The sequence below is a fragment of the Vombatus ursinus genome, unplaced genomic scaffold (genome assembly GCF_900497805.2).
Source record: "Vombatus ursinus unplaced genomic scaffold, bare-nosed wombat genome assembly UNPS02014799.1, whole genome shotgun sequence".
In the NCBI taxonomy this organism is placed as follows: domain Eukaryota; kingdom Metazoa; phylum Chordata; class Mammalia; order Diprotodontia; family Vombatidae; genus Vombatus; species Vombatus ursinus.
This window is the reverse complement of record NW_020954577.1, coordinates 21,272,927-21,282,336: the sequence shown is the minus strand read 5'-3', so window position 1 is coordinate 21,282,336 and position 9,410 is coordinate 21,272,927. Positions and strand designations below refer to the sequence as shown.

At 45.7% G+C, this 9,410-nt stretch overlaps 1 pseudogene; it reads right to left on the bottom strand.

Annotated features, from left to right (window-relative positions):
• Nucleotides 1-480: 480 nt before the first annotated feature.
• On the bottom strand, nt 481-1,214 carry LOC114050284 (annotated as a pseudogene).
• Between the last annotated feature and the right edge of the window lie 8,196 nt (nt 1,215-9,410).

Sequence of the window (9,410 nt, the reverse complement as noted above, 5' to 3'; positions counted from 1 at the left end):
ATATGGAATGATATACTATATCTATGAGACATCTGTCTCTACCACAGTCATGAGTGCTCTAACCCTAAAGTACCCACAATAACCACACCTGTCGTTTGAACCAATTATCCTTTTATCCCCTGACCATGACAAGTCAATATAGAGGCAGTTTTCTTTGCTTAGACATGGAAACTGCTTTAACACTGGCCTTGTGAAATCACAATCTACCCAAAGTATTATGCCAAACATGTAAAAAGTGTGTAAAAATTCCACATCCCCATATTGGCTACCTCAGATGAAAACAGATAACTCCCCAAATGTTAACTGGTTCTACTCCCCTAATATTAAACATAAAAACCACATGGGAAATACAGAAATTCAAATAGAAGTAACAGAAACCTGACATTAATAGTGAACAAAAAATGTTTATGGGAGAGCACGGATGCCAAATGGTCTACTGTGTAAATTTTAGAATGCGGCAGACAGAAGTTGGAAGTCTGGTCAATTCTGCCCTCCTTCATCTGCTTCAGCTTCAGTTCCATGGGTGTCCAATGTCCACAGTGGCAAGTTATCTCTCAGTATTTGAGTTATTGGTGTGCTGTCTTTGTGTGATTCTTTACTTGATGTATCAAGTTCAGCAATGGTTTCACCAAAAGCTGTCTTTGCAGGGGAGCAGGCTTTTGCTAGAGAGTGTAGATCTCCTAATAGAACACAGAGAAGTTCAAGGCCAGAGTCAATATTATAGGATCCATTGGTTGCATCTCCTTCTTGCTGATTTCAAATGCTTCTTGATATGTTTGTTGTGATTGATTCACTATTCTTTTCTTGTCATTCCCAGCAACAACCTCGACCAAATAACGGTGTAGTCTCCTTCCATTTTCAAATAGAAAACTGCTTTCTGCTTGTGAAGCTTTAGGAATCAAGAACTTTTCCAATAGAGACAGTGCAGCATTGCAGACATCTCTTAGTGCAGTCTCAATTTTCCCTCTGTGTTCTTGGGCCATGTGTTGTTTTTTTCTCGGCACCTTCTGTCTTTTGCTCAATACTTGAAACAACCCTCTATGATGACCTTCAGGTCCCCATAACATTTTTGTAAGCAACAGAGAGAAGATTCCTCTCCTCATTGGATAATCCAGCTTCTTGCTTAGCTACAGCCTTCATGCGGGCTGCCATGCCATTGCATGTCTCAGCCTGCTCACCCATTTGGCCTTCTCCACCAGCTCATTTTTATCCATGATGGAATATGCTGTGCTGGAGTGAGTGGCAGCAGTGGACAGACAGACAGTGGGTTCAATGATCTCTTTCCATTCTTATCTCTGTTTTCCTTTGGCAGCTCTGCTTGGCTTCTACTCCAAGAATGCCACCCTTCCGCTCCAGCTGATCTCCCGAATCCTCATCGCCCTGCAGATTGACTCAGTTTTTGATTGATACTCAACACCTTTTCAGCTCACTCTGGGTTGTTTCTCCTCTCTGATTGGAGCATTGGAGGGAGGGGCACCAAATTCCTCCTGAAACCTTCCTTTATAGAAGGCTCACAATCTTCTAGGCAATTCCATTTTCCATCAGAAGCTCTGGTTGGCTCCAACTCCACCAAGCACCATGTCCCCGTACCAGGTAATCCCTGTTGGCCATTCCCTGTGGTTCCCACCCCCCAGTTTTTATCTTCCCCCCATTAGACTGTAAGCTGTTTGAGGGCACAAGTTGTTACTTTTTATTATTTGTATCCCCAGTGACTTAATCCAGTGACTGGCATGCAGTAAGCACTTAATAAATGTTTATTGAATTGAAGTGAAAATAATCCAGAGGAACTGTAAACATTTGAAAATCAGGGATTGGGGGTAGAATCTGAGATTCAGAAGAGGCCTTAGAAGTGCAGGTTTTGCTTCAACAACACCCCTGACAATCTGTCATCTGGCTTTCACTTAAGTAGCTCAAGTGACAGGAAGCATGAAACCTCCCTGCTCTGTTTGTTCTCATGCTGGGATTCCTGGAGGGTCAGGAATGCCTTTCTCATAGTCACTGGAAGCCTATTTCCTGGTTCTCTGGAATTGGCTGCCACTGCCTACGCTGCTATATCCTCTGGCTTTCTGTTAGGATCCCTCTCTTCATTCTGACAAGTGACTCCTTGCAGGTGCCAGAAAATAGCCCAAAGGCTCTGTATTTTATCCTCTGGGAGGGTGTGAGTGGAATGTGTTAAGCCCAAGATGTTCTGGGCTTCATCCAATAGCCATACCTCCTTTTGGCAAGATCTTTGATTTCTTCCAGATGGAAAAACAATGCTGGACATTCCACATTGATACGCCTTGACAAATTATTATTCTTGACAATATTTATGCAGAAAATACTATTTTCCTCAAGCACACTTGAAGTTCAGTATAGTAGGGCTTTGTGGTTCCTGTAAGGTGGGTCCCAGTACAGATTCTACCTCCTTAGCACTTGAATAGGCAGGTCCAGCAGTGGTTGAGGTTGCCTCCCAAGGCTTTACCTGTTGAGTGATGAGCTCCTTGGCACATGGCCCATCACATTCCCAACATTGCGGCCAATCGTGTTCCTGTCTTTGGGGCATCTGTGTTTGAGCTCCTGCTCTGAGGGCCAAGCCCTCTGGGCCTACAGTCACCCCAGCCTGCTGCTGATGCACTGGAGGACTTGGATGGAGGCTGCCCTTTAAACATGTGATTTGAAATATTAGGCATCATCCCCATTTGGGAGTCCATTAGCTCTTTTGACCAAAATGCTTTTTTCTTTTTTAACATAGTTCTCGTGTTGAAGTGCAGGGAAAAGGCATATTCAGTATAAAGGTTTTTACAGTCAGTAAACAAGAGTTTATCATGTACTTTCTATGTGTCAGAAACCATGCTAGTGTTGGGGATGGAGAGAAAGGCAAAAAGCACCTTACAATCTAACGAGGGAGACATGTCAAGCCCTCGTGTCCCTTCCTCCCCCTCCCCCCAGATCTGTTTCTCTAATAAGTTATTCCACACATCTGCTTCATAAACTGAGCTTCCCATGAGTCAAGTGCCACAGCCACAGCCAATGATGGTGCTGCTATGATCTATGTGTCACACTCTTCAGCTGGTTCTTTACTGGAGTCACGTTCAACATGTGGCATCGTTTGTATTTTCCTTGAGGTCAGCAAGTTGGCCAGATGTTTTGGCAGCAGCTGTATTACCCCAGGCTCAGATGTGTCTGTGTGAGTCTGTGTGTGTGTGTGTGTGTCTGTGTGTGTGTGGCTGTGTCTGTGTGAGTCTCTGTGTGTGTGTGTGTGTGTGTGTGTGTGGCTGTGTCTGTGTGAGTCTGTGTGTGTGTGTGTGTGTGTCTGTGTGTGTGGGGCTGTGTCTGTGTGAGTCTCTGTGTGTGTGTGTGTGTGGCTGTGTCTGTGTGAGTCTGTGTGTGTGTGTGTGTGTGGCTGTGTGTGTGTGGCTGTGTCTGTGTGAGTCTGTGTGTGTGTGTGTGTGTGTGTGTAGGGGTAAGGCTATTGATAGGCAGTCACCATTGTTCCTCCATCCTAATCCCTTGACATCTATTATGAAAAGGGCTTCATTCTAGACTAATCAGAAGATCTTGTTATTTAATGAGTAAGCTCTCTGCATTTCTGGGAAATCTGAGGCCTTGAGCACTGGGAGTCAGAGCTCTGGTCCTGGGAGGCAACTTATCGTCTGTCTTCATCCCTTCTTCAGAATGCGTCCTTTCTTGGTGTTGGAAGGTTGTGGGGTTGGCTGGCACGGGTGGTGTTCCTCACCTTAGGACTTAGTGACTGACTTCTCTCCAAATCCTTCAATCTGTTTGGCTCCTCCATGGGCCATACATTTCTTTGCCCAAGTTGGCTAGTTTGCCTCTTAGCTCCTTTTAGTTGTTATATATAATATTTTAAAAATATTTTTAGAGAGTGTTAAGTGACTTGCCCAGAGTCACACAGCTAGTAAGTGTCTTAGGCCAGGTTTGAACTCAGATCCTCTTGATTCTAGGGCTGGTCCTCTAACCACTGCACCACCTACCTGCCCCTTCATATAACATTTTATGAGAAGCTATGTACCATTATGCTGTCCAGCCCCTGACATACACATTTGAGATTCTGTCTTCCTCTTCCTCCTGCCCCAACTTTTTCTCTCTGAGTCTTGTTAGCTCATGGTAGAGTGGATGGAGGGCTTAGAGTCAGGAAACTCCTGAGTTCAAATCTAGCCCAACTCTAGCTGTGTGCCCCTGGGTAAGTCACTTGACTTCTTTTTACCTCAAGTCACTCAACTATGAAGTGAGAAAAATAATAGCATCCACCTCTCAAGTTTGTTGTGAGGAGTAGATGAGCTACTGTTTGCCAAAGCACTGAGCACAGTACTTCAGACACAGAAATAGAGGCTATAGAAATGCTTATTCTCTTCCCCTAGTCATGCTTGCTTAAGACAGAAGAAGTGGAGTCTATTTCTGCCAAAACTGAGCCTTTTGATTCCAGGTCAAGCATTCTTTCCACGTTCCTTTTAGATTTTCTTGTGTCCACCATAAAACTAGTAAATGAAACCGTGGAGGGCCGGTCAGCTGGGCAACAGACGGCTGAGACTACAACACTGGCACAAATAAACAGAAGACATAGTTTTTACCTTTCAAAAGTTTAGACTTTACTAAATGTTGAGTGACAGAAAACGTTCAGGGCTGGGCATAGGCACAGAACCCTGGAGCATGGAGACAAGAGATGAGTTGTGCATGGATGCTGATCCAGAGGACGAGTGTCGGATGCAATTGGCTTCTCCTTTGGAGGTCTCTTCCAGAGTGCACGGACCTGCTCTGGTGGCTGCAGGTGGATGCTCTGCCCTGCCCTGCCCATCCTCTTTTCAGAAAACCCATATGCATGGCAGCTCTAGAGACCCAGGTGCCCCTCTCCAGGTAGGTGAGTGATGTTGGGGAGAAAGATAATCAAAGGATGAGAATGTTTGATGAGACTTCTGCCAACAAAACAATTGCCTCGATGACCTACCAGCCTACCATTCCCCACTCTGCATAGGCTCTGGACTCTCCTGGACTATGAGTCTCTTCTGTGGTCAAGGGCTTTTAGTACACTGGAGGAAGTAGATTGTCCTAGGGCCCAAGTGACCAGGAGTCTAGTCCCAGGTCTGCCACTTATTTCCCATGGAACTGTGAACCACATTGCTTGAATTTCTTGTACCTCAGTTTCCTCTTCTGCAAAGTTGAGTAGATTAATCTCTATTGGCCCTTCTAGCTCAAAGTTTCTATGCCACCTTGGTGTACTAGGGGTGTGTGTGTGTGTGTGTGTGTGTGTGTGTGTGTGTGTGTGTGTGATCTGCCTGTAATCCTGTCTCATTCACACTGAGAAGAGAAGCTAATTGCCACCATCCAGGGCACATAGATTTTTTCTCTGAGGGGAGAGCGAGTGTCCCATTTTCACTTGGAGGGAAGGACAGTGCCTGAAAACGCTGGGAACCAGAGAGCAGCTTGGGGCTGTTCATTCACAAGTGTGGCCTGTGGAGAGAATACCTCCATAGAACCCTTGGTTGTTGAGGGGCAGCAGGGGTACTAGGCTAAGACTGACTGGCTGGAGATTGGAGGGCGGGCAGACTAGGAGCCCATGAAGCAGAGCAATAGCTAAAGCAAATGCCCCATTTTGCCCAAGGCCCACCACACCCCCGTGGCCCAGTACTGGCCAAATTACCTTTGCTTGGGCTTCCCCAATCTATAGCTGCTCTGGCTGCCTTAGTGTCCTGCTTTCAGGAGTCCCTGACTGCCAAAAACAATACTTTAGCATCCCTATCCCTACCCCCTTCCCCATTTTGATTTTTATAGTTGCCTTTCGAGAGTTAGAACCTGCAAACAAAGGCTTTTGCAAGGTGCAGGGAGACAGATCTCAGTGCCTGCTGTGTCTAAATGGCTTCTCTGGAGAAGGATGGCAATGTGGAAGGGTGGCTGCATTTCCGTCAAGTTGCTGGAGTTGTCTGGGCAGGGCACGGAGGGGCCAGCTGATTGTGCCCACACTCCTGGCTAAGCTCACGATGTGGGAATTCTTCTGCTGGCACAAGCATGGCACTTCACAAGAGGACGGGAGGGACAGGCAGAGACGGAAGTTTCGACTTTGGGATGAGCTCTGGGCAGACCCCTGAGGATCTCTCCTGGGCCCTCTTCCACCAAGCTCCCACCTCTGGTTGGGGAGAGTTCCCTATTTCTAAATCAGAGCCATGGGTCTTCTGCTCACTAAATCTCCAAGGTCACAACGATGCCTAATGACAGTCTGAGGTCTCCCTGGGCCTTCATTCCAATGTGTCTTTCAGGACCTAGAATGTATCAGAGAGCCTGAAAGGTCGCGCCTTCCCTAGGCCTCAGTTTGCACACGACCTAGATCCTTCTCCCCAGGGAAAAGCAGTTGTTTGATCAATTGACTAACTAACAGTTGTCTGCTCCCCCACCCCCAGCTTTCTGGGAGTGCCCAGGGCTATGCTGATGATTTTATGGGCAACTGGTTTTTGTCTGTTTATTTGTTTTGCTAAGCATGCTGGGATTTGGAGTTCTGGTGCCTGTTATCCAAGGGGGTCTTCAGAAGTAAAAGGGGAGAGAATGACCTGCTGGTCAGCTAACTAGGGAGGCTGCATTGTTGGTACAATAGGCCAGCAGTGGTTTGAACAGAAACAGTCTCTTCCCCGGCCCGAGGAAGGCAAGGCCAGGGGAGCAGCCAGAGAAGTGGCGCGTGCTCAGTGGTGGCTGATGGGTGGCTCCTGGACTCTTTGGATTCCCCTCCCCTACAGCTGGATGTTTAAGCTCGTTCTTTTATCTGGCACCAAATTCTCTTTGAGCTGGTTTCCCTTCTCCTGAATGTCCATGGTGGATCCAGACATGTGAGTTCCCACGCATCCCTTGGTTTGCCACGTGAGTGAGGTGCGGACAAGTTCAGGAGTGACACAGGCCCAGCCCAAGCTGGGATCCCAACTCCCAGTCCATTGTTGGAGAAGTTTTTTTTCCCTCTAAGTGTAAATGCAATCCTGAGTTATTCTTATTTGTTTCTTAGTTCATAACTTCACTCCCATGGGAAGGATGAAAATGAGCCCAGGGCATGATTTCTGTCTGTTCCCCAAGCCTAGAAGCCCAACCTTGCACTTTGTCATTGTGACTTAGATATCCAGCTCACAGGACCAGCCACTGGACCTTGGGACCCCAACCCTTCCCACTTCCTTATCCCTGGAGAAAACTAGAAAGGGGTGGGAAGGATGCAGAGGAACTTGATGGCAGACATGTCATTTAGGGTGAGAGTCGGATGCCTGCAGGGTCAGAGTGGTCATCTAGTCAATGTGGACTGGGGCGGACAGCAAAGCAGCTCTGCTTCTGGTGGAGCTAACCTAGTGAGGGGAGCACAGGAGCCTTGGCCTCTGTGGCAGTGCTGAGAGCGTGGGACTTCCTCACAATCACAGGATTGTAGCTTACAAAAGGCTTGGTTTTTCTTGCTCAGCTCAGGATTATCAAGAAAGGATTCAGTCAATTGATCCTAAGCAGATGAGAATCTGTCCTCTTTTGAAAGTCATCTACAAAATATTCCATAACTTCCTTCTATAACCCATTCCCAGGTCCAACAGACTAAAAAAAAAGGCCACAAAAGTTACTCATTTTTAATCTCAATGTGTTTCTTGCAATAAGTTTAACTGGTGTTTTGAGGCCCTGCTGGCTGTGGCATCTGTTTTTTGACAGTCCTTGGGCCTAAGGGAGGCCCTCCCAGAAGGACGTAGGCTTCCCCTATTGACTCTTGCTTTCTTTAACAGTGCTCACAGGGCCATACTCCCCCAGTGTAGGTGCGGCTGTCACCTTGGCTTGGTACATAGTTTATATGTTTCATATAGGTTTCAGGTTGCCAGGAAGTCCGCCAATGAAGAGCAGTCCCTCCCACGTTCTCCTTTGGGATGACTCGTTATGAGGCAGTTTTCCATTACATTGAACCTAGATACACCTCTGTGAAACCGCTCTCCCTTGCCTCTAGCTCTGCTTTCTAGGGTAAAGTACAACGAGATCTTTTCCTTCTCCATGGCAGCTATCATATCTTCACCGAGTCTTCTTGTCTCCAGCATTTACATGGTCCATCCCTTCAATGGCGGCTGATCCCATTGGTATTGGCATCATTATGTTATTACCCAAGTAATAATGTGCATTATGGATGCAATTAGCTTCCAAATGGTGTCACATGGAACATTCTTCTTCAAGTCCTGGGAGTTAGTGAGTGAGCAAACCAGGGAAAAAAGTAAACATTTCAGCCCTGGCTTTTTTGACTGCTATGTCAGTAATGTTGTTGTAACAGCAGGTACTGTGAATAGAAACATAAAATGCTAATAAGATAATAAATGCATAAAATATTAATACAGAATGAATTGATGAAAGACTTTAACTATCAAAAATGTATTTTTCCCCCTGGCAACAAAAAGGAGCCACTGAGGCTTCTAGAACATAAGGGTGGCATACTCACTTATGATTAAATTTGGGAAGATTTGGGGATGCTTTTAGGCAAACAGGGATAAACTTGGTATGACTGATGGCTTGAAAAATATTAATAATAGTGGATGATTGCTGAATGGATGTCATAAATGAAAACTAAGGAGATCAAGGACATAGGCAGAAGTACTATTTTTAGTGAGGATTAATGATACTTTTTTTTCCATCTGTGACCTCCTAAATAGAACAGTGGATAGAGCACTGGGCTTAGAATCAGGAAGGCTTATCTTCCTGAGTTCAAATCCAGGCTCAGACACTTACTAGCTGCATGACCCTGGTCAAGTCACTTTAATCATTTTTGTTTCAGTTTCTTCATCTGTAAAATAAGCTGGAGAAGGAAACGGCAAGCCACTCCAGTTCTTCTTCCGAGAAAACCCCAAAGTATCAGACAAGACTACAATGACTAAATAATAACAGAGGGAAAGAAAGAGGAGTGACCAGGTGATGCTATCAAGCAGTAAAGTTGAAATGTCAACTGATAGGTTTTAAAGTTCTTCTAGTATTGCTCCAAATGATACACCCTCTTAAAGCCATTATAGAGATGGGTAGCTGCATCATTTTGGTTGATGTGAAATCTCAGATGTTATAAAATTAAGCGGAGTTTCAGAATAACACAGTTTGCATTCAAACCTGAAGACGGAGATGAATTGCTTCTTATTTGCTGCCACTTTGGAATAGCCACACCTGAATTCCCCTCTTTCAGTAGGGAGAATCGAGTCTTGTGTCTGATGCTGTTTAGCTGCCAAACCCAAGAGTGTCTTGAAAACAGGGTCAGGAAAATATACCCAAAGTGTTGTCAAACGAGATGACAAGAACAGGTACAACAGCGGCTATTTGAAGTGGGGGCAAAAAACGTGACAGGAGTACAGGACATGTGAGCCTGAAAAAGAAAGTCTATGACATCAACACACACACACACACACCTACATGCACATACACACATGCAGACATGCATACACACA